The sequence below is a fragment of the Coptis chinensis genome, chromosome 1 (assembly GCF_015680905.1).
Source record: "Coptis chinensis isolate HL-2020 chromosome 1, ASM1568090v1, whole genome shotgun sequence".
In the NCBI taxonomy this organism is placed as follows: Eukaryota; Viridiplantae; Streptophyta; class Magnoliopsida; order Ranunculales; family Ranunculaceae; genus Coptis; species Coptis chinensis.
This window is the reverse complement of record NC_141456.1, coordinates 10,913,992-10,939,810: the sequence shown is the minus strand read 5'-3', so window position 1 is coordinate 10,939,810 and position 25,819 is coordinate 10,913,992. Positions and strand designations below refer to the sequence as shown.

The 25,819-nt window shown below is 37.4% G+C and overlaps 2 pseudogenes across 1 annotated transcript; both read right to left on the bottom strand.

The window, feature by feature from the left end:
• Positions 1-7,316: 7,316 nt before the first annotated feature.
• Positions 7,317-16,797, bottom strand: LOC147522079 (UDP-glycosyltransferase 83A1-like; annotated as a pseudogene).
• Positions 16,798-16,939: 142 nt separating this feature from the next.
• On the bottom strand, positions 16,940-18,699 carry LOC147522078 (UDP-glycosyltransferase 83A1-like; annotated as a pseudogene). Its single transcript, XR_015212086.1, has 2 exons — positions 18,029-18,699; positions 16,940-17,821 (listed from the first exon to the last, which is right to left on the bottom strand). The product of XR_015212086.1 is annotated as a UDP-glycosyltransferase 83A1-like (transcript).
• Positions 18,700-25,819: the final 7,120 nt, after the last annotated feature.

Genomic DNA, 25,819 nt, shown 5'->3' with positions numbered 1-25,819 from the left:
GATGTTGTGGTAGTCTGGAGGTCTTGTTAATAGGGTATCCTATCTTGCTTGAGCTCTCATGTAAAAAGAGGAGGTGAAGTCCTCGGTTGTTTTGCATATTTTTGGCTAGATTTAATTTTAAATATTATACTTTTGTTGTGAGGGGTACAGCTTTAAAGTTTACTTTTCCCGAACCTATGATATGATATTTACCATGTTTGGCATGAATGCATTATTTAACATTGACATGAAGTTTAACCATGTCATATATTATTAAGTAATGAGTATCGTTGTCTACGAGAGGAAACAATATGGGAAACAATCATATCCTCCTAAACCTAATTTAGTCAAGGAGATGTAAGGTTATGGATTGTCTTCTTAGACAATATCCTCCAGTGACTATTTTAGACAAAGAGATGTAACGCTTGTGGATTGTCTTATTAGGCATTATCCTCCTATGACTATGAATAAATAGCTAAGGTGATGTACAAGTGCGTGGATTGTCTCCCTATGATAGTTGGAATGTTGAATGATGAAAAGAATGATGATAATGATATTATCTCGGGTAAAACCCTTTTCATCTGATTCTTCTATTCTTTAAGATTCATTAGAATCTTTTGTAGATTTCCTTTCATATAGATAACATGAACATAATATGACTATGTTTATATGATCGTAATCATAGACTTGAGTAAAAATACATTCTTGTCATAAGAGTGCATTTTATTGTTGTTGTTTCTTTTAGTGTTTGTAGCGGTATAATGTGTTTTGCATGTAAGTTTGATTAGGTTGAGTAACTATTGAACCTGTGGGGGTGGTGACCCATACGCATAACATCTTGTTTTTACCATAGTTCATCTCACAAGATAATTGGAAAGACATTTGAACTATAAAGTATGGAAAGGTCTTGGGCCCATCCAAAATGCTTCAAAATGTGGGGGTGTCTTGCCAAGGCTATTATGAATGAATCTAAAAGAAGTCTTTTTGAGACCTAGAATTATCTAGTAGATATTCATTGGTGAAACTCATAATAGTGATGTTTGTTTTCGGTTGTCATGAGTGATAACAATTTTGTAGATACCACACTATTATTGAATGTCTTATATGCTAATTTTATTTGAGGTTGTGCTTTCGAGAAATTGGCATAGAGTGGTTGAATGTTCATAATGAACTGCATAAGATAATCCCATTATGACAAGAAATTTGGAAGACTATCAATGAGTATTTCCACCATTCACGGTGATGATGTTTATATGTTTCTTGAGGAAGATTCATTAACCTATAAGGAAGTTGTGCATACATGAGAAGTGTCTTTTTTGAAGGATACAACTCCTCTAAACCGGACTCTTGATTTATTGGGGGATCTATAGGTTGAATTGGATCTTCAAAAGAAAACTAAAACGTGATAGTTGTATTGCAAAATACAATGCTAATAATAATAGCCAAGGGGTTTCAATCGAGGAGACAAGATTTATACTATTTTGAAACCTTGCTCATATAACTAGAATTTCTTTACGAATTCTAAAGACTCTAATCGAGTAGTTGTCTTGGAACTACAATACCAAGTAGTACCGGGTGATGGTGAAGGTATATCTGATTTAGTTAAATCTTTGTATGAGTTGATTCAAGCCTATAAATGGCATGAGCAATTCAACAACATATTAGTGTCATATGGATGTCAAAGCACCGTTGTTGATAAAAAAATGTGTACTTTCTTTAGAGCAAAGCAAGACATATGTGTTAATCTCTCTTTGTTTAGATGATTTAATATCATGAGTGCTAGCATTGAGAATGTGTATGAGACGGAGAAATTCTATTTGAAAACACATCATAAATCGTCATTGAAAATGATAGTTTATTATGTTGTTAAACTCATTTCTCAGAATCGCTTATATTGGTTGTCAAGATGTTGACGTTTGAATATGGTTGCCACAGCCGTACCTTAAACCGGGCCGCCGGATGGTATAGGGGAATTTCGGGCACTACAGAATTGAATGACTGGTGAATATAGGAATTAAAACTCATGTTGGTCTCATTATATTGTTATAGCACTTAGTAGAAATATTTTTCATTGAAAAGTATGGATATTATGATAGTAAGCATGTGTTAACACCTTTTGTGGCAAATATCCATCTTATGAAAAATAATCTCATTGTGTTTTCTCATACTAAATAAGTCAATATCATTGGTAGCCAATTGTACTTGATGGATAATGTATGTGAGACATGACATTACTACATTAATTAATGGCATCTCGGTGATAACCCATTGTGTCCTTATAAGGAACTTTGATGTATATTGTCGGATTATCCAAACTTATAAGCTGAGCCATTGATTATGGATCGATATTTAGTAGATTTCCATCATTGTTAGAAGGGTAATATTTGGATCAAATAATGTTTATGTGTTTACCTTTGGTGGAAATTGAGTGTCTTGGATATCATCCAGCTAATCGCCTTAGAAAAGGCATGTGATGATCTTGAGTGGGTTAGCAACCTCTTGGCAAATCTTCCCATTGGCTCTAAAACCTGACCTCGATGTGTATATGCTTTGCAGAACCGTCTCATTGCAATAGCTAAGACATGTTAACTTATGCGATGGGAAAAGAATACATGTAAGTTGAGATATAACTTAATCAAAGCGCTAGAGATTATGTTAGGTTGGACTTAGTTTGGCCACATGTCTAACCGCACCACTTCTTTGGAGGCAAGTGGTTATCGTCGTCGGGGATGGGACTTTTGCCTTAGATAGAGGGAGACACCGACGGAACCCCACCTATGTGATTGGAGATCCCATGAAGTAGGTTCAAAGGGAAAAACAAGTCACCCTCGCGCTCTGGTATGCTATTGTCTTTCTTTGAGGCGCCCCACCCTATGACTAGATAGCATTATTGTATACTTTGTATAACTTGAATAGCAATGAGAAAAGGATGAGTTATTTTACTCTTAATGGAATCCATAGTCCATTATTTTTATGAGATAGTGTATCTGCTATGTACACTTGATGGATATCCACCTACGTGAATGTAGAACCTGGGTGGGTTCTTATGAGTATTCGGCAAGTACTCTAGAGCATTCACATAACACAAAAATGCTAAGAAGGGCAAAAAAAAGCATAAACACCGGAAACGGGCATATAATGAAAGAGCAATGTGGGTGCATGTCCTCTATTTTACTACAAGAGGAATGTTGGTTCAAAGATTTTTAATCCACCACTTTCACGTATTATAAGACATGTTACCTATGGTTGGTTCAAGCCGAAAAGCACCAAGATCTTATGCATTGTTTTTTTCGATTCTCTCGGCATTTCGTTAACCCATTTCTTTTGTAATATCCTATTCCAAAATAGTGGGGGACTATTAGTATTTTGAAATAGTGGGGGATTGTTGGAATCTCTAAGTGTATTTGAAATACTTGTGAATGTGTGCAAAGTGGAGGAGATGAACCATATGTGTTCTCTCCACTTTAGTGCATAGTAGATAGTCCCACATTGGTTATCCACCACATCGGGTAGGGTTAGGGCTGGGCTTGGGCTTCTTGTTGTGGGTAGTGGTTTGACCAATAAGCTTTAAACTTGTTTTGCCTTTTTCTTGGCGGCAAGTTTCAGGTGTTCTATTAGGAGTTGGTCTCCCCTTTCTCCTAACCTCTATAAATAGGATTTGTGAGTCCATAGAGAAAATAGACTTGATCGAAACTTTTCGGAGAAACGTAAACTCAAATTTTAGAAGAGCCGTTACAGAGGGGGTAGTCCGTTTCTAGTGCAAAGTCAGGAATCGTTAACCATTGAATCTCGGTGAGGAAGACGCCATCATTGTTGCCTTTCGCACCATTGGAAGGGCGAAATCTTTCCTTAAGGGCGACCTAATCCAGCGCCTTGGTTATTCGATTCTGCCATCGTCGCCCTTGTTTCTTTATTGCTCATCGTTTCTTACGTTTCTACTTTAGTTCTTTGTGTTCATACAACTATTCTATCAAGAATCTGGTCAGAAAAATAAGGCCAGCATAGGAAAGGAACTCCACGACTGACTCCCTCCATAGTTGAGTTCCAACCACAATGTGTTAGGAAACAAGCAACAGAAGGATGGGCCAACACCTCTCTTTGAGGAGCCCAATCAACCATTCGTCGGCGAGAGCCCACTCTTGATTCAAACCCATCGGGGTACACATTAGTACCCTCACTAGTAAGCTCCGGCCGGACAACTTTAGGAAACATTTGCCTGACAGTTCAAGCCCAAGTGCTAGTTCTTCAAATTGTTGTTTATCAAAGATTGTATAGCTACCAAAGGCCACATAGATGACTGATTTGGCTGGTTGTCGATCGAGCCAGCTTAGACAAGTTGAATCCTCGGGCCAAAAGTGAGCTAGCCGGTTACTCCCAAATAATGGGCCAATAGGCTTAAGGTTAGGAAGTAGGGTAAAAACTGAAGGTTCAAGTTCATAAAATGAGTTGCAAATAACACAGTCAGCAAGTTTTACTGCACGGTTGTTACTAGCTAAAAGGTTGAAAATGGATTTCTGTGAGGCAGAGTCGCCCATACACAACCACGCAAAATGAGCTGTATTCATGGCAGGCATTGATGGGCATAGCTGAATCATCTGGTTTTTTAAAAGCATCCCTGCTAGGCTGCTAGTAGGTGCCATTTAGTCAGATTTAATTCAGACATACTTATATTATACTAAGCAGGTGTATAAATAATGCATTTCCACAAGTATAGACTAATCAGAATTGCTAGTTGAAGGCTTGAAGCAAGGCATCGCCAAATCAACATCACATATTTACGATACTATCAACATCGCCATTTACGAAAACATAACACAGTCAATATGAGTAAGAAGAAGAGAAGAATAATAAGCAACCAATTAGAATAGAGGTTTCTAAACAGTCACTATGAGTAACGAAAAATGACTAAAAAAAGGGTATCGAACTTTACCATTTTTAACAATGTGGCGGACTAAAATTTTTATTTTGGTTAAATTGGGGACCAAACTTTTTAATTTTTGGCAATGCGGGGACTGGAGACTAGTTACATATGCAATCTAAATTTTTCACATGGTGTTTCATAATTTCCACATCTAACTCTTTATTTTCACATTCAACCACAACCCAAGCTATTGGATACAATTGGTTGTTTCCATCTTTTCCTACTGCAGTTAATAGTGGTGTGAGAAATTTAGATGACATGTGTAACTAGTCGATCCCCACATTGCAAAAATAAAAATGTTTGTCCCAAAAAAAAAATGTCCACACATTGTCAAAAATCGTAAAGTTCAATACTCCTTTTAGTTGTTTTTTCTACAAACAAAACAAATGATATAATAAAATTAACTAAACAAGAGCAGTAATGTTGTGTTAGTGGAAGTATTTGATGAAGAATTTAAATATGAAAAAAAATAAAAGTTGATTAGGAAATTCCAATATTAATAAAAAAAAAAAATCAAATATTAAAATTTTCAATACATAATGGAATGAAAATTTCTCAAATGAGGCATTCAAAGTTCAAAGTTCAAACAAGCTTACCATCTGCACTAATTATTCCCTCTTCAATCATCTTGGGAATGTGAAGTGTCACGGCCTGAATCACCCCAGACGCAGGCAAAAGGCAACTCGTCGTATCGACATCTTCTGAGCAACCTCCAAGGCCCAGTACATATTTTCTTCAGCAATCACGCAAGTGATCCTGTCATCACCATTATTTGATCCATTGATCTTTTTAATCAGATCCTCAAAATGTCCTGGCATCACATTCACAATCTTGTCGCAAAGCTTGCCTAGCTCTTTTCGGTCTTCCCCTGGCTCCATTCCATCAGGAATCGAAACCAAATGAATATGATCCTCATAGTCATTGTTGTTGGACATAGCTGCTGTAACGAGTTTGTGATTAAACTCGGAGTTAACGAACGTGATCTTAAACCCCCGGTCGACCAAGTTGTGGGAGAGCTCCATAAGAGGCATGACATGACCTTGTACTGGGAATGGTATTACAAGCAAGTGTGGCCTACTCATAATTGTCCTTCCACCAAAATTGCTGATATATCCTTCAACGGAAAGTGTGCTTTTAGTAGGAAAATGTGCAGTAGCGCACGACGACAACAGAATCAAAGAAGTATATCGATCAAGACAAAATTTACGTGGTTGTTCCCTAGTGAAAGATTACGCTCACACCGACTGTAATTGAACTACGCTTTCTCATTTACTTTAGAAGGTCTTGGCTAATGGGGACCTTATGTAGTGTATCAATAGCCTTGGCTGAACATCCAAATATCCAATGCCAAAGGCGAAGGTACCGTATTTTTCATATCAGTGAATTTGTTGTGTGGCTCTTGTTTGGATAAGAAAACATTTATGGATGGTTATACGAGTGACTCCAAAGTTAGTCCACTCTTAAAAAGTGGACTCACAAAATAAATTGCGCTAATTTTTTGTGGAGATATACATCACATGGAGAACATTTCTACAAAAAATTAGTTCAATTGAATATGTTTAATCTTGTTAAAATTTGTTATGAATTTAAAACAAATTTGGCCCGTAGGATAACTTCATAACATTATAAATGATTTTTTGACGAGGTTGTGCATCTTCAAATTAAGTGATTTTTTGTGAGGATGATCTCTATTGTGTAGAGAACATCTCTACTAAAAATCAGCTTTTGATTCATTGTATTTAATAGTGGAGTCATTTTGGAGTCACTATAAGATGAAATTCATATAACGATCCCCAACATCTAATCTATTGGTAAAATAAACAAGGGTAATTTTCTAATTCAGCCATGATAATGTCATTTTGTTCTCAATTTGGACAATGTCAGCAACTCAGTGCAAAAGATTGCTAACATTACCCCCACTAATTATTGATAAAATGTGGTATGTTGCTATTTGGGTTCTAATTGGGAACACATTGACATTATCATTGTTGAATCAAGAAATTACCCAATAAACAGTCATCAAATAAACTACAAAAACAGATCATTTTGTTGTTTAGTTCATTTCAACTGTTTTGTGATTCGTCTTTTGTTTCCATATAGGCATATACACTGGTAATTCCGCAACTTTAACAGTTAACACAGAAGTCAACAAAGGATGGACACTTGAAGACAAATAAATAACTTGGTCAGGTACTCAGGTACGAAATTGTAGTGGTGCGGGAGTGAATTGCAAACTGCTTTGCTTCCAAGGCCTACGTAATATTAATATGGGTCTGAAACTATGATTCAGATCGATCTATTGATTTTTTCCGTAAAATTGTTTTATGATTGGATTCTCAAAGATGAATTAGACTATTTGTTTCAAATACATGCGTAAAGAGGAGACGCATATGCAAATACAGTCTTGATTGAAGATACGGTACATGATACAATATAATACTTCCGCTGAGAACAAAATGTGGCCTGATTATTTGAACTTGTCCAGTTCTACAACTTCTACAGGTGAAGAAGATTATAATTCACGACCTTATCAGTTATCCCTTGGACAAAATCTTCAAAATTCTTCAAAGATGCTCCTCCATTTCTAATATTCTTCATGGCTATCTATTTCACATTTCCTGAATTTCCTCATCTTCCAGCAGTCCAAGCAATTTCGTTTTAATATCTTATTTTGTGATGAGCCCATTTTCATCTTTGTTCAAACCCAACCCAATTTTCCAAATATCCACATTGTAGCTTTTGTTAACAATCTGGTCAGCAAAATAACGCCAGCATAGGAAAGGAACTCCAAGACTGACTCCCTCCAGTGTAGAGTTGGTGTGGTAGAAGTAAAAGAAGGCGCAGGCTGCCGCTCAATCGCTTGGAGGTTCGTCAAGACAAGAGCGCGGGTCGCACCTTGAGCAAGACTAATATGAGCGTCTAGTCGGTTTTGACAGAGGTTTGATAGATTCATATGTTTTCTATAAAGGAAAGTCTTCAATCCATTTAGAAACAAGAGACACGAATATGCACTCATGTTGTGTTATATAAACACCTCTGTAACACAAACCATTATCAATCAAGCAAAACCTTTCTTCTCCCGTGGACGTAGATTGCCGCATTGGCACCGAACCAATATAAATTCTTGTGCGTTGTCTCTTTAATTAGTTGTTTAATTATACATGGTATCAGAGCGGAGCGCTTAATATCTCCTCTAAATCAATATAGATAAACACAATACATTATGTCAGATCCAAAACCAAACCCAAAGTCTGCTATTACAACAGAGACTGATTCTAATTCTGGTTGGAAGCTGTCATCAATTCTCTTGAATGGAACAAATTATATACCTTGGTCTAGGACTGTTTCGCTATCGCTTGGTGGCAAGAGGAAATTAGGGTTCATTAATGGTGCAAATGTGTGTCCTGCCACTGATGATGCCGAATATGAGAATTGGGTTTCTAATGATCAGCTTGTTCTATCTTGGTTACTCAATTCTATGGAGTCTACTATTCTTTGGAATTTTTACTTTCTCGATTCTACAAAGGAGATGTGGGATTCAATTGAAGATTTATCGAAACCCGGAACAATTATGCGTGTGTGTTTGAACTTCAACTTAATGATCGGTGCTTTTGCAACAAGGTGAAAAATTTCTGAGAACACCTTGGGAATTTGAAGAAATTATGGGATGAGTTAAACATATATCGTCCCACACACCACCGGATGCTAAGATTTTTTTTGAAGCGGGCTAAAGAGGATAAAATCTTCCAAGATTTATTTGTGATCTTAAACCAGAATATGAAAATCTTGAAAGCAATATTCTAATGGAAAACACTCTTCCATCACTTGCTGCTGTTTGTGCAACTATTCAAAGAGAGGAAACAATGAAGAAAATCATGAACTTCGAGGTAAAGTCCTCAATCTCTGAATCTACTGTATTACTTGCAGAAAACGATTTTCAAAAGAAGTCACAGGGATTCAAAAAAGGTAAGGGAAAAAGGGAACCATCTCACTGTGATCATTGTGGAAAGAACTGGCACACCAAGGACCACGTACTATTGGGAATTATATCCACATCTTAAAAAGGAAAAGGAACTGTCCAAAAAAGAGTATGTCGCTGTTGCTGAGACATCAACGTCCAACTCAGATATTAGTCATCAGTTGAGTCAAATTCTCCAACAACTCACTAAGTCCATGTCATCTAGCAAAGGTTAGTTTGCCTCAACTCATGTGTCAGGTAATTTACATGCCTATTTTACTATGCCAGAAAATAGTAACTCATGGATAATTGATTCGGGGGCTACGGATCATATGGCTAATTGTCCTGCCTTTGTCCATAATTTTGTGTCCAAAACCAAAAAGCATAATATTTCCATAGCCAATGGCTCCACTGTTCCCATTCTAGGTAGTAGTCAAGTGGATTGTTTTTATCAAACACTCAAAAGTGATGCTCTAGTTGTTCCTTCATTCCCTGTTCAACTTCTATCTATTGGAAAACTTACCAATTCTTTAAATTGTGATGTCATTTTTTCTCCTAACTCTGTCGTCTTTCAGGATCGAAAGTTGAAGAGGACGATTGGTGAAGGAATTTATTCCAATGGACTCTATTTGTTGAAGTCGCATAAGAAGGCATGTCAAGCTAGTGATTTACTTGAAAGTCGAATTTTACATAAAAGACTTGGGCATCCATCTAGTCATGTCCTATCAAATTTGTTTCCTTATGTTTCTTTAAACTCTGATGATGTTTGTGATGTTTGTCAATTTTCTAAACAAATTCGTTTATCTTTTCCAAACTCGAATTCTATGTCAAATAAGTTGTTTGAGTTAATTCGCTCTGATTTATGGGGACCTGCTCCCGTTAATTCTTATGATGGCTATAAGTATTTTGTGTTGTTTATTGATGATAAATCTCGTGCTACATGGTTATATTTGTTGAAATCGAAAACTGGGGTTGTGACTGTATTTAAGGATTTTCATACTGTGATTACTAATCAGTTTGGTGCAAACATCAAGATGTTTAGATTTGACAATGGCACTGAGTTTTGTAAAGGTCTGTTACCTGAGTATCTTCGTAGCCAGGGGATAATTCATCAAACTAGCTGTGTTGGCACACCTCAGCAGAATGGCATGGCTGAAAGAAAGAACAGACACCTTTTGGAGACCACTCGTGCTCTTATGTTGGGCATGAATGTTCCTAAGCAATACTGGTCTCATAGCGTCTTAACTACTGCCTATTTTATTAATTGTCTTCCCAGTCAGGTTCTTGGTTTTAAATCCCTATTGGAAGTGCTCAAATCTAGGCCGTTGGATCTCTCTCATCTGCGAGTGTTTGGGTGTGTTTGTTATGTGCATTAGCAAGCTATTCATCGAGATAAATTTGATGCTCGGGCTACTTGATGTGTGTTTGTTGGTTATTCTACCACACAGAAAGGCTACATATGTTACAATCCGGCGACAAGGAAACTAGTTGTCTCTCGTGATGTCCGATTTGTGGAATCTGAAGCTTTCTTTCACGATTCAGTTGTGCCTGGGAATCAGTCCTAAGGGGAGTGTTTGGCAGATTTCACACCTCTCCCAGCTGTTACGGCTGATTTGGCTCCTCTCCCAGCAGTTGGTGAAGGCATTGTTCCTGTCCCAACGGTTGGTGAAGGTATAGTTCCTACCACTGAAGAATTGGCCTCTACTGAAGCAAGGGCTCGCTCTGGTGCTCCACGACCTCCAGTAGATAAGGCACGGGCGCACTCCCAGAATGAGCAAACTGAGGCGCGGGCGTACTCCAGTTTCTAGACAATCTGAACGAGAGAGACGACCTCCAGTAACTCTCAAGGATTACTATAAATCTGATAGAGAACTGCATCCTCCAGTGACTCACAGGAATTTTTATTCTTTACATGATGTTTCATATTCTCTACAGGAGTATATAATGTATGCCAATATCACTTCATCTCATCATGCTTTCTTAAGTATAGTCGATGACGTGCATGAACCCATGAACTTTAGAGAAGCTAACTCTCGTCCAGTATAAAGAAAGGCGATGTAAGAAGAACTTCGTGCTCTAGACGAGAATAAAACTTAGGATATTGTTATGCTACCATATGGAAAGAAAATTGTTGATTGTCGGTGGGTGTTCAGAAACAAGTTCAATAGTGATGGTTCCTTAAAGAGGTCTAATTAAAGCTCGACTTGTTACAAGGGGATTCACCCAAACTTATGGTCAGGACTACAAGGAGACTTTTGCACCAATTGCAAAGATGAACACGTTTAGAGTTCTTGTATCTCTAGTTGTAAATCAAGACTGGAAATTATTTCAGATGGATGTGAAAAATGCATTCTTACACGGAGATCTTAAAGAAGAAGTGTATATGAGCATCCCACCTGAACATCCAAAGGAGACTAAGATTGGATTAGTATGCAAGTTAAAAAAGGCTATCTATGGACTTAAACAATCTCCACGAGCATGGTATGCCAAGCTTAGTTCTGTTCTAGCTATGACCGGCCTTAAGCGAAGTGATGTTGATCCTTCCTTATTTGTTAAATCTAGCAGGTCAGGCTTGGTTATTGTTCTTATTTATGTTGATGACATAGTTATCACAGGTGATGACTATATCGAAATTTCTAAGCTCAAGGAGTTACTGCACAAGAAATTTGCCATCAAGGATCTGGGTATTATGAAGTACTTTCTTGGGATTGAAATTGCTTATTCAAAAAGAGTAATCAAAGAAAGTATGTGTTGGATCTTTTGAGTGAAGCAGGAAAGCTGGTGGTAAAACCATCTTATTCTCCAACTAACAGTAGAGCCAAGTTGGACAACACCGGTGATCTTCTTACTGACATTGGTCAATATCAGCGATTAGTTAGTAAACTAATATATTTAACTATTACCCGACTAAATATTTCTTATGCAGTAAGCTTGGTTAGTCGTTTTATGCATGCTGCAAGGACTCCACATATGAATCACGGTTTCTAGAATCTTTGCAAAGATATCGGAAAGGGTCACCAGGCAGAGGTATTTGGATGTGGAAAAATGGGCATACATCTATTACTGCTTATACAGATGTTGATTGGGTAGGATGTTCAGTTGATCGGAGGTCTACTTCCGGTTATTGTACCTTTGTGGAAGGTAATTTAGTCACTTGGAAGAGCAAGAAACATAATGTAGTGGCTCGTTCTAGTGCAGAAGCTGAGTACAGGGCTATGGCTTCCACCACCAGTGAAATCATATGGCTTCGCACTCTTCTGAAGGATTTGTGCTTTGGGTTGCATCTGCCAACTACACTTTACTGTGATAATCAAGTTGCTATGCACATTGTTGCAAATCCGATGTGTCATGAGAAAACTAAGCATATTGAAGTTGACTGTCATTTTGTGCGTGAAAAAGTACAGTCTAACATTGTCACTACCTCCTTTATTCGAAGTGACCAACAACTTGCAGACATTTTTACCAAAGGACTTCCAGCTTCCAAGTTCCATGATATTCTCTCCAAGTTGGATTCGCTGGATATCTTCCACCAACTTGAGGGGGAGGGTGGGAGAAGTAAGAGAAGGTGCGGGTGCGCCCTTGGCCAGGCAAAGTCGAGGGCGGGGCGTGCTCAATCGTCTAGAAGTTCATCAAGGCAAGAGCGCAAGTCGTGCCATGAGCAAAACTAATATGAGCGCAGGGCGCCCTAGTCGGTTTTGACAGAGGTTTAATAGATTTGTATGTTTTCTATAAAGGAAAGTCTCCAATCCTTTTAGAAACAAGAGACACGAATATGCACTCATGTTGTGCTATATAAACACCTCTGTAACACAAACCATTATCAATCAAGCAAAACCTTTCTTCTCCCGTGGACGTAGGTTGCCGCATTAGCACCGAACCACTATAAATTCTTGTGTGTTGTCTCTTTAATTAGTTGTTTAATTCTACAAGTTCCAACCACAATGTGTTAGGAAACAAGCAACGGAAGGATAGGACAACACCTCTCTATGAGGAGCTCAACCAACCATCCGTCCGCGAGAATTCACTCTTAATTCAAACCCATCAGGATACACATCAGTACCCTCAGCAGTAAGGTCCGGTTGGACAACCCATAGAAAATGTTGGCCTGAAAGTTCAAGTCCAAGAGCTAGTTCATCAAATTAACGCTTATCCAAGACTGTGAAACTACCGAAGGCGACATAGATAACAGAACGGGCTGGTGTTGATCAAGCCAGTTCAAGCAAGTAGTATCCTCATGCCAAAAGTGACCTAGGCGACTGCTCGCGAATAATGGGCCACTGGGCTTAAGTTTAGGAAGTAGGGTGAAAACTGAATGTTCAAGTTCATAAAATGAATTGCAAATAGGATGCTCAGCAAGTTTAACAGCACGGTTGTTACAAGCTATAAAGTTGAAAATGGATTTTCTGTGAGGCAGTGTCAGGAGCAAATTTAAACTGATCCGACACATATTTTGTTGATGAAGATAATCCATTTTCACACAACGCCACAAATAATACGTAAAACAACAAGAAGGATAAATAGTACAAGACAAACTTTATCGTGGTTAGGCCAAAAAAAGATGCCTACATCCACACTGATCTTCATTAATGGTGTTTGATTTCTAGTTGGTTACAAGAGTTTAGATCTCCTTTGAGAATGATGATCTTTCTTTGTACAGAATGAGAGTGTGTGTGAGCTGAGAAACCCTCCTCTTGAGAATGGGGTTCTTATTCTTTTGGGAATAAGGAATCGGTTCCTTATTTTATGGCCAAATCCCTTGATTTATGGTTCCATCTTTATCTCTTTAGTTTCCTTAAATGTGCGGTAAATGGACCTAGCCAAAAGAAAGGTCCACACAGGCAGGGTCGCCTATACATAGCCACACAAAGTGAGTTGTATTCATGGTAGGCATTGATGGATATAGCTGCTGCAAGTAGGTGCAATATAGTCATATCTAATTCAGACAAAATTATATTATACTAAAGGGTTAACGAGTATTACCCTCCCCCTCGGTTCCTTATTTTATGGCCAAATCCCTTGATTTATGGTTCCATCTTTATCTCTTTAGTTTCCTTAAATGTGTGGTAAATGGACCTAGCCAAAAGAAAGGTTCACACCGACAGGGTCGCCTATACATAACCACACAAAGTGAGTTGTATTCATGGTAGGCATTGATGGATATAGCTACTACAAGTAGGTGCAATATAGTCAGATCTAATTCAGACAAAATTATATTATACTAAAGAATTAACGAGTATTACCCTCAGCCCACCCCACCACTAGATGAGCCAATTAGGATTTTTCCCCACTAGATGGAAAACAAATAAATAAATAAAAAAAGTCAAATTGGATTGACCATGTTTTTTTCCCGTGTATTTAGGGAGGAGACCCTAATTTCCCATCTAATAGGAGAAAATCCTAATTGGCTCATATAGGGGGGTAATACTCGTTAACCCTATACTAAATAAGTTAAATAATGCATTTCCACAAGTATAGACAAATCATAACTGTTAGTTGGAGTTAGGCATCACCAGATAGGGCAGGGATCGGGTCGGATATGGCTATATCCGAATTTGAATCCAAATAGTTTCATAATATTCGAACCCGAACCTGAACCCGATTATATCTGAAATTTAATATCCGAACCCGATCGAATCCTACTAACCCGATCGGATAACACTAAAAATTTAAAAAAAGCCCAAAAAATATATCCGAACCTGAATCCGAAAGACACGAACCCGAACCCAACCTGAATAAATAAACGGATATAAAAATTGACCCGAACCCAAACTATTCGGGTCAGGTCGGGTTGGGTCGGATTTGGGTCAAACCCGACCTGATTCCCTGCCCTATCACCAGATCAATTTCACAAATTAAATATCAACATCACTAATTACCAAAACATAACACATTCAGTCGAATAGCAACTAATTAAAGTGGAAATATTGGATGAAGAATATTTTTCGGAATATGAAAAAAATAAGAGTTGAATAGCAAATTCAGATATTAAAACTTTTAACTGATATTGGAACGAAAATTTCTCAAATGAGCCATTGAAAGTTAAAACAACTTACCAGCTGTACTAATGATTCCATCTTCAATCAACTTGGGAATGTGAAGTGTCACGGCCTGAAGCATCCCCGGACGGCAGGCCAAAAGGCAGCTCGTCGTATGGACAACATCTCAGCAACCTCCAAAGCCCAGCAGTCCAGCACATATTTTCATCAGCAATAACGCAAGTGATCCTGTCATCCCTATTATTTGATCCATTGATCTTGTTAATCAGGTCCTCCAAATGTCCTGGCATTGTTGGGTTTGTGGAACCGTCGAGCTTTGCTCCGGTGATGGTAGCGAGGAACTAAAACAGTTGTGAAACATAGATGGCTGGATTAAGCCAGTTTTTCACTCTTGGACGGCCCGTTAGCACTGTCCCACCTTTGTGTAGTTTTTTTCTCTCCTGCATCAAAGTCAGCCTGATCTGACCAACTTTAAGAAGTTTGGACGGCCCAAGAGAACCAACCGAGATCCTTGCACATTTCTTCTTTCCTGTTTCGAAGTCGGCCTGATGTGACTAACCTTGAGAAGTTTGGATGGCCCAGGTGAACCGACCGAAAGAAGTTTGGACGGCCCAAGAGAACCAACTGAGATCCATGCACATTTCTTCCTTCCTGTTTCGAAGTCGGCCTGATGTGACCAATCTTGAGAAGTTTGGATGGCCCAGGTGAACCGACCGAAAGAAGTTTGGATGGCCCAGGTGAACCGACCAAAATTCGTCTTGACGAAATATTATGAAATTTTGACGGTTTTGTCGAATTTCAATAATAAACCCATTTTCTCGCGAAATTTTCTCCCCACCTATATAAAGAAACTTATGGTTAGGGTTGAGATAACTTTTGAGAGATTCATTTCTTGGGTATTGTGGGAGCTCTATTGAGCTAGGGTTTGAGTGAGGCATCTTGTTCTTGATTATTGATATCTCAGTAAACTCTCGATCTTTCTTTATAAAGGCTTCGGCTCTTGTGTGGATGTAGGTAACATTTACCAACCACCTAAATCTTTGTGTCTCTTTGCATATTTATTTTCTTATTTATTGTTTGCTTGTTATGGGTAATGATAAATTAGTGGCTTTGCTTGTTTGAGTTTGTTGTGATAACTACCAAAGTCTTGGGTTGGTGATTTCCTTGGTGTGATCTCCAAGTTGAAATCATTTGGGATAGAAAGTAGCTAGATTGAGGTGTGACTTTCTAGTGAAATCTCCCAACAGGCATCACATTCACAATCTTGTCGCAAAGCTTGCCTAGTTCGTTTCGGTCTTCCCCTGGTTCCATTCCATCAGGAATCGAAACCAAATGAATAAGATCCTCATAGTCATTGTTGTTGGACATAGCTGCTGTAACGCATTTGTGATTAAACTCGGTGTTAATGAAATTGATCTTAAACCCCAGGTGGACCAAGTTGTAGGAGAGCTCCATAAGAGGCATGTCATGACCTTGTGCTGGGTATGGTATTACAACCAAGTGTGGTCTACTCATAATGGTCATTCCACCAAAAGTGTAATTATGGTGGAAAATTGTAGTCACAAAAACAATGTTAATCGAGAGAAAAACGGAAGTTTACTCGGTGACTCTAAAGAAGAAAGTTCGTTTCCAGACACTCGTGCTGGCCAATTCGACTAAGCTTTAAGCAGAGTAGAGTAGAAGTGGGAAACGAAACCAGGCAACATCAATCTCAAACCAATTCCGCATTCAGAGAAGCAATCGTGTGCAAGTTTGTTGCGTATAATACGTACTAAAGAGCACAAATGCACATGTTGACAACCCAAATGCAGAACATTTTGTCTTGTGTGCTTACAGTGATGTAATCAAATTTAGGGAATCTTTTTTTAATTTTTCTTTTCTTTTTTTAATTCAGGAGAATGGTTCTTATATTGCTAGTGTTAGACATGGACTTGTAACGCGAGTTAGAAAATAGTTTGCGCCAAAAATGGATGGTTTTGCAGCCAAAAAAAGGTTGAGACGCCACAAATTGGTATAGTCTAAGATAATACTAGAGAAAAAGGCTGTTTTCATTTAGCCCGGTAGCAAGAGCGTAAGTTTTGCAAATTGATCAAACAAATTACTTAATTCCTTCAATAAAATCTTCAAAGTTTTTAAAAGAAGCCCCACCACTACTCACATTTTTCATGGCTATCTCTTTCAACTCCATTGCACTTGTTTTAATCTCCTCATTTCCGAGCAGTCCAACCACCTTTGTTTTAAACTCATCTCTTGATATGAGCCCATTTTCGTCCGGTTTCAAACCCAAACCAATTTTCCAAATTTCACAAATGTACTCTTTATTAAGGTTCTGATCAGCAAAATAAGGCCAACATAGCAACGGAACACCAACACTAATTGCCTCCAGAGTTGAGTTCCAACCACAATGTGTCAAGAAACAAGCCACAGACGGATGAGCCAAAACTTCCCTTTGAGGAGCCCAACCAACCATACGTCCACGCGAGCACACTCTTGTTTCAAACCCATCAGGATACGAATCAGTGCCATCATTGGTGAGGTCAGGTCGGACGACCCATAGAAAACGTTGACCGCAAAGCTCAAGCCCAAGTGCAAGTTCATCGAATTGGCGCTTATCCAAAACCGTAAAACTACCTAACGCTACATAAATGACTGATTTGGCTGGTTGTTGGTCAAGCCAGCTCAGGCAAGTCAAGTCCTCAGGCCAAAAGTGAGCTAGACGGCTGCTCGCTAATAACGGTCCAATTGGCTTAAGATTCGGAACTAGGTTAAAAGCTGAAGGTTCAAGTTCATAAAATGAGTTGCAAATAATGTAGTTGGCAAGCTTTGTACTAGGGGTGTTATCGAACATCAGTTTGAAGATGGTTTTCTGCAAGTCTGAGTCCCCGAAACATGCCCAGACAAAGTGGCCTGTTTTCATGGCAGGCATTGTTGTAGATAAGTGGATCATTTGGTTTGTTAACGGAATTCCTGCAATTAAATTTGCAAAATTCAGTCTGATCCAATAATGAAATCTAGAAGAGAATGGGCTATGTACATTTACGGTACTTCGAACTACCAAATTGGTCACGTTATTTATAGGTTTTATTCCTTTTAAAGCAATCATAACAGAAAAATGTTGCGTGCTATCTAGAGAAAATTGTTGCATACTTGCATACATGATGCAAAGAACCTTACCCTCTGTATTAATAATTCCATCCTCGATCAACTTAGGAATGTGAAGAGTTAACGCCAGAAGCACAGCAGAGGATGACCAAAATACAGCTCTTTGAATTGACAATTTCTCTGCAACCTCCAAGGCCCAACCCAGGGTCTGGTCAGCAATAACACAAGCGATCTTGTCATCACCATCTTTTGATTCATTGATCTTCTTAATCAACTTCTCAAAGTGTCCTGGCATCACTTTTATCATTGTGTTACTTAACTTCCTAGGTCATTTCGTTCTTCTTCCGTTTCCACTCCATCAGGAATTGCAACCATATTAATGAAATCCTCATAGTCACTATTTTTGGACATTGCCGCCACCACACGTTTGTGAATGGATTCAGTATTTACGAACGTAATTTTGAAGCCACGGTCTACCATGTTGTGGGAGAGCTCCATAAGAGGCATAACATGACCTTGTGCTGGATATGGTATAACAAGCACATGTGGCCTACTCATGATTATTGTTTGATCTAAATTTCTGGCTTGAATTTTCAATTATACACTAAGAAAAATAAATCGAAATAAAAACAGAAGCAATCACACGACACAAAATATGTGCGCTTACAAACTCCCACTAATTCCACTACCAACTTTGATGTACTTTGATGGAGAAGAAGTAGAATATGGTACACTAGGATGACCATTTTATCAAGTTCCACGATTCCAAATTTATAGAGACCATATACATGTAATTAAATATGCTTGACATGGGTCTTGGCTTAAGATCCAATGTCAAGGTTTGTCCTCGAGTGAATATGTCCTCTTGTTCTTGTTTAGAGTGTGTTTCCGTATCTGGAAACCAGCAAGAACATAAGGCAGAAAATTTAGTATGTTGGTCTTTTTGTATGTGAGGCGTGTGGGTCAAACGAGATACTGACATGTGTTACAAGATTCTAATCAAGACTAAGTAGAGTCTAGGAGATTTAGTTATGATTCCTATAATTTAGGAAAGGTTAGTGAAAAAATGGCAATTATAATTGCCAATCAAAACTTACTCAATTAAGGTAATTTAATTCTTCTAATACCTCCATTCGTCTTTCATCTTTTCTTTTTGATTTTTGATAGAAATTAAAAGACTATAAGTAATTTAAATGGCTTAAAATATAAATAAATCTCCAAACAACTAATTTGATGATTTTATTCAAGAGTAATTCTCACTTTTGACAAACTAATGAAGTTTTAAAATGATATGAATTTTAGCATTCAAAGCTAATAGAATCACATACAGAGAAATCTTGGTTGTTTTATTTTTTCCTAATTATTTTTATTTCTTTTTTTCCCTCTATATTCTAAAACCCAACAAGGCACCAGGGATATACGTAGTTTCCTATTAAAGCCAAAACTCTAGTTTAGCTATAATTAATTTATGTGGACACGTGGCAAATTCGTATTGGACCCACATGCCCACATACAAAAAGACCAACATACTAAATTTTCTAGAGTATAAATTATGATCTCAATTTAATTGGTTAATGAATTGTAAAACCAATTATTGTTCTTAAATATGTTTTGCAATGGTAAGGATGATTAAGCCATGAATGAAGCTAGAATCACAAGCTTGTCATGCATTGAGATTCATCATCAAGAATTCAGGACCACTGTTTTCTTTTTCCCTTTTAAATAAACATCATATCAATTTTTCAGTGAGGTTTTGAGCTCTGTTCAAGATGGCAGATCTTCAGATTTTCAAAAGCCTAGTAAGGCAAAAGCAAATTGGAGAGTCAAACGTGCAACAGGAAACTTTAAGTAGAAGCCCAACGGTAAAGCCCAACTATTAATCTGGACCCGTATTTCCTTTTTACATACCACCGAGTTCTTTGGAAATTCTTTGCAGCAATTATATATTTCAAGTAAACTACAAAAATATGCTACATTTAAAATGGTATTAATTATCATGTAAGCAGAAAGAAGAATCTATGAAGAAACGAAAATATTGAATAGATTTGTTTTGCTAATTAGAAGTTACAAAATCCAGCAATTCTAGGAGTCCAGAATATGAAAGTGTATCACTAAGGAAAAAATAACAAATATCCACTGTATGTTTCAGAAATTAGACACTGAGCTTATGTTTTTTTAGTTAAGCAAATATACAGTGGATATGAAAAAGGATTATGAGAAGGATATTCTACTTTCTGGAAAATGAAGCAATCATATGAGGCGATTTTTCTACTACAAATAGCTTTTAAAATCAGTCCGGCATTTTACTCTTACTGTCATCGTACCTATATTAATATCCGTTTCTCCCAATATGCTCATAGAGAGCCACATCAGCAATATTTTTAAAAAAGTCCCTACTTTTAAAATAATTAATTGTTTGATTAAAACAAAATCCCAATCCCATCAAACACCCCACTCTCTCTCGAAAAAAAACTCTTTGCCAGAGATCTAAAGGAGACTGAAAAAATTGATATACCAGAGACCTTATAACAATAAAGTACCCTCATTCTCTCAACCTTATTAGTTTTCTTCTCTGTATGCTGATAACTCATAACCATTCAGTCCATGCTGATACATAGTTTTTAGTACCCTCATTCTCTCAACCTTATTAGTTTTATTCTCTGTATGCTGATAACTCATAACCATTCAGTCCATGTTGATACATAGTTTTTAGATCACCGTGTAATTTTATGTTGTTCTTGGTATTAAGTAATCTTCATTCCTACCAATTAATTGGTGTCATTTGTGTTCAACAGTTCTTTTGCATTTTCATCTGCATCTTTCCTCGAATGGTACATCACAAGTACACCCCAAGTCAATCTTACAATGGACTTCAAACAAAGGGCCCTAAATCAAATGATATGTTGTCCATGCAACCACGGATATCAGCTTCTCCTCATGAAGCCCCGTCAAACACCCACTCTCTCTCTAAAAAAAAACTCTTTGCGAGGAGATCTAAAAGGCGATTTAAAAAGATTGATATACCGGAGACCTTATAACAATAAAGTACCCTCACTCTCTCAACCTTATTAGTTTTTTCTCTCAGTATCGATAACTCATAACCATTCAGGTCCATCGATACATAGTTTTAGATCACCCCGTGTAATTTTATGTTGTTCTTGGTATTAAGTAATCTTCATTCCTACCAATTAATTGGTATGCGTTGTGTTCAACAATTCTGCATTTTCATCATCGCATCTTTCCTCGAATGATACATCACAAGTACACCCCAAGTCAATCTTACAATGGACTTCAAACAGAGGGGCCCTAAATCAAATGATATGTTGTCCATGCAACCACGGATATCGACTTCTCCTCATGAAGGGGTTTTCACAAAACAGAGGTTAAGAATGACATGTTAAATACATTGATAAAATCCAAGTCAAGTAAGTCCAAACTCTCCATTTATTTTAAAAATGGGAAAAGTAGTCAAAGGAAACACCAAGAAAAAAGTTGATTGCGAAGCCTTATGAACACCGATATTGCAAATGCAATGGTTGAGCTCTCTATTGCGGCATCGAAGCAATCATCCATATCTAAATTAGTAAATAGCGCCTCTGCTTCCGAAGTTTTTCCCGTTTCACCAGTATTTGAAGTTGCACTCACGCGTGTAAAGCAAGCATGGATTAGGTTATGTCAACAAAGGTTGGCAAATATATCAGATTGTGTAACCGATGTGGTTGATGAGACTATTCTCGCAAGACACGGATGAAGACACTATGGCAGATGCATGTTTGCAAGTTGGCATCTCTTGGCAATTTCGTGTTTTAAGAAAATGCCACGATTGTTTTCTTCATGATAATAAATTTGGTGATCTTCAGCTTAAGCAAAGCGGTTTGGAGCTGTTAGGGTTGTTTATATTAGAAGTCATTGTTTGGTTTGTTTTGGAACTGTTAGGTTTATTTTCATTTAAATATTTATGTTTATGTTGGAATTGGAATGGGTCTGATTTCTCGATCTATTCATTTGTTATTTTAGTTTCTATGTCTCTGCAAAATAGTATGATCTTCGATGTGCTATATTCTTTGGGTCTGTATTTCTCATGATTGACAAAGGTTGTTGAATACTTGAATACTTGAATACTTGAATGCGTAGAAAAAGATTTATATGGTTTCTTCAGTCTGAACAACTATCTTTGGCAAGGTGAATTTTTGCTCGATACGCACTCTACATTTTGCACCTTTATTATTATTTGTTTATGCTTAAAGTTGTACAATAATGCTTTTTAGGTTGAGATTTTATCTGTAGCATTGTTTGCATTGCAAAGAATATGTCAAAGGCCTTTCATGTAGTTGTTTTTAGTGCTCCTTTTGGTATTTTGTAATAAAAAACGTAGTTTTATAGATGAACATTGGGGAATCAGGTAAAATCTTAACTCTTCATATTATTTCAGAATTGAGTTTTAAACCTATTCTCCTGTGTAATTTAATTTCTTAGTAATTATACTATCTTGCATAAACAATCATGTTGAATTGCTTTGCCTTTTTTTCCCCCTTGAAAATTATATTAGTGTTTGGTACTGATTAAGAATGTTTTTGTATTTCAAGATTGGCTTGGTATTGGATCAGTTAAACGGTGATGAGAGGAAAGAGATTCCAAGATTGGATAATGAATTGGTAACTTTTAAAGCAACATTCTCACAACCTTGAATGTTGTGGAATCCATAGGAGTTCATAAAGTGTGAGTTGAGTGCCAGAGATGTGTAGAATTCACTTTGCCTCCATTCTCAATTAGATAGTTGTTGCTCTCGTTTAATGTGCTAATTGAATCTTCTTCTTTGCAACTTCATCAGTGGAGATTCCCTCAATCCATCTATTCACTGCCCTCACAACTCGATCTTTCATTGAATTCAGGTATGCCTCATTGGTTGTTTTTTATTTAATTTGTACGTCTATGTCCCCTTCTCCGTCTTTGTAGATCGTACTACACTACTACTATCACAATTTTGTTTACGTGACATGTACAGTTCATTTACACTCCTACTTATTATTGTGTTAGTTACATTACATTCTACACTATTGGTATAAATCAATACTGTGACACATACCTTTTCCCATATGTATCTTTTTTTTTTAATAGTGATTTGTTTCAAATATGGATTGAATTGATAGTTCCCTTATGACAGGCATGATTTGTTTTTTCTTTATTTGAGTTTTCTGCTGAGCATGAGCATGTTGGGGGAATTATTAGGGACTATGGAGGACAGGTGCTTCTGGCTTTCACCCGAAGAACTAAGACCAAGCGAAGCAGGCCTTGGAGGTTCCTTGAAGTTGAGTTGCACTAACGTTGAGGTTAGTTGACATTTAGAAACTATATATATAGTTTCTAATTGTTTGTTGAATTGATTTGGGTTGAGTTTTATTTTACCAATTTGATATTTCTTTCAGAATTTCTAAAGGTCAAATGCTTAATGAATTGTGAAGTGGTTTTTATCCTTGATCATAAATACGAACAACTTCACCAGATGTCCCCTCTTATATTGGTTGTTAAAGTGTGTGTGGAAAGCATAGCCTGACTTGCTGAGCTCTTTCACCACAAAGAACCCTAGACTATTTGTTTGATGTTGTATGCAGAAGCCAAAAAAGGTTAGTATTTCAGTTTTTGTTGAGTATTTGATTTGAATTTCTTATAAAAACAGTTGCTTTTTCGTTCATTCCAAATCTTCTTGTTATCTTTGCTAGCTTGCTACTTTTTCCATGAATGATTCGTCTTAAAATTTTGGCTGCTTATCTATAGGTAGTCTACATGAGATTTATTTTGAATTACATTCTAGAGTGTCGCGATTAAACCGTGGGTTCGATGAGGCTGTGGTGCTACTTCTAGACACATCTATTAATCCTTTCAGTCTTATATAATTTGATAGATCTGAGTCAATTAAAATCCCTTACGCTGGCTTTTTGATTACTCGCTATGGTTATCATTATATAGTCTTCCGAGTTCTAACTGTAGCAAATGGCCTGGGCATGCCTTTGGTTTAGCCAAGTGTAGCTGACTTATTGCAGAATCAATGAAGTCAGTGCTCCAAACAGTTTAGACTGTGTTCTGATACGTGGTTGTACAAAAGGGTTTGCCTTCAAATTAATTTAACTACAAAAAATTGTTTTTGCTTGAAACTTATATTAAACACTTCTTCTGTATATAATAAAAAGTCCCATTTGTAGTATGATTACATGATTAGTTATTAATTATGATCACATAATCACATTTTGTAATGAGAAGAGAAAGTGTGTTGGTATTATACGTTTGTGTCTTGAGGATCATACACCTCATACCTACCATGCCTATACCAGCATCACTCTTTGCTATACAAGGGAAAACCGTTATTCAGAGTTATTCTTTTTTGCCATTGTTTGGGTTGTATGACTGGAGTGGAGCTCGCTATATCTTACATTTATTTGACTTAAAAAGAAAGGATATTATGATGAATACTTCCAAGTGTTAATGGCGTGTGTGGTTTGTGTCATAGTTTGTTTCGATAGCTCTATATTGGCAATATGATCCTTAACTACCCTGTAGAATCCTGAGTAGGTACCAGTTGGCCTAATTCAAGGTAATGTTTAGTATGTATTGTTTGATGAAAAGAAAAACTTATTTGAGGATATTGATTTTAGTATTAGAACCTACCTAAGAACAAGTTTCAACGCTTAACCAATGATTTTGACGGTGCCAAGTTGAGAAACATATCATTCTATAAGACTAAGCCTAATACTTTATCATTGAACATAAACTATCCACTCAGTTTCAGTACGTTTAAGATCCTAAGTGTTTTGAGCATTAATCTAATAACGAAAAATGTTAGTTTTTATTTCAGATGTCTTAGGAATCATGACAATCTAACTACCAACGACTCGGTATATATATGTTCAAGTTCAAGAGCTGCATGTTAGCTTTGCGTAACGAATTGTTGTCTAACTGAAAAATGCTTGCTTCGATATTAAACATCACAAGTCAAATTAGCATGCCTAAAATTAACAAGCCCGGCCATAGGACGGGCAGCGTGGCTAGTTACTCATTAATAACGCGTTAGTCAAGCTTATTGTGTAGGTGGACTATGTCACTATCGGAGGCTTACGGCGATTGGCCTATTCAAAACTGTTAATGTGCATGACTATGGTAGTAACGGGTGCAACTTGCTCGATGACTTTGTCATAGATCATATTTTACCGAATCTGACCGAAATCAACATTTTAAGATAGGTGAGACAAAAGCGATTATCATAGAAGATCCGACATCGGTGCAAAATATAACTCACAAATTAGAAAGACGAGTAAAGGTTACAATCTTCCCTATGAGTATATCACATTAGAGGGTGTAAAATCAAAGTTTCATAATTTTGTAGTTGGTCTTTGTTCAGTTTGTTCGAATGATTAAAGTTTATTTTTTATGAGTCGAAGGGGAAATCCTTCAAGTATCGTAGTTCGTCCTGAACATTCTCAAGTTCTTAGAAGTTTTAATAACTTTCTAGTGATACTTACGCATTCAATAGGACATACTGACATAGAGATTTGTCACATGTGTAGGGGAGCAATATCCCCACTAAGGAACATTGCAGACGAAGCACAAGCGACCTCAACGCATCGACCTCCAAGACCGATCTGCGAGCGACTCCTTAGAAGTAGGTGTGTAGGGGAGCAATATCCCCACTAAGGAACATTGCAGGCGAAGGCAAAGCGACCTCAACGATCGACCTCCAAGACCGATCTGCGGCTTAACTACAAGTAGGTGGTGCGAACAAAGATACCTCAAGATTTAACACTTTGCCGAGGAGATAGAACGCGCCCCACCGGATGTAATCATTGCCAAAATCTTATTTGTATTTCCCAC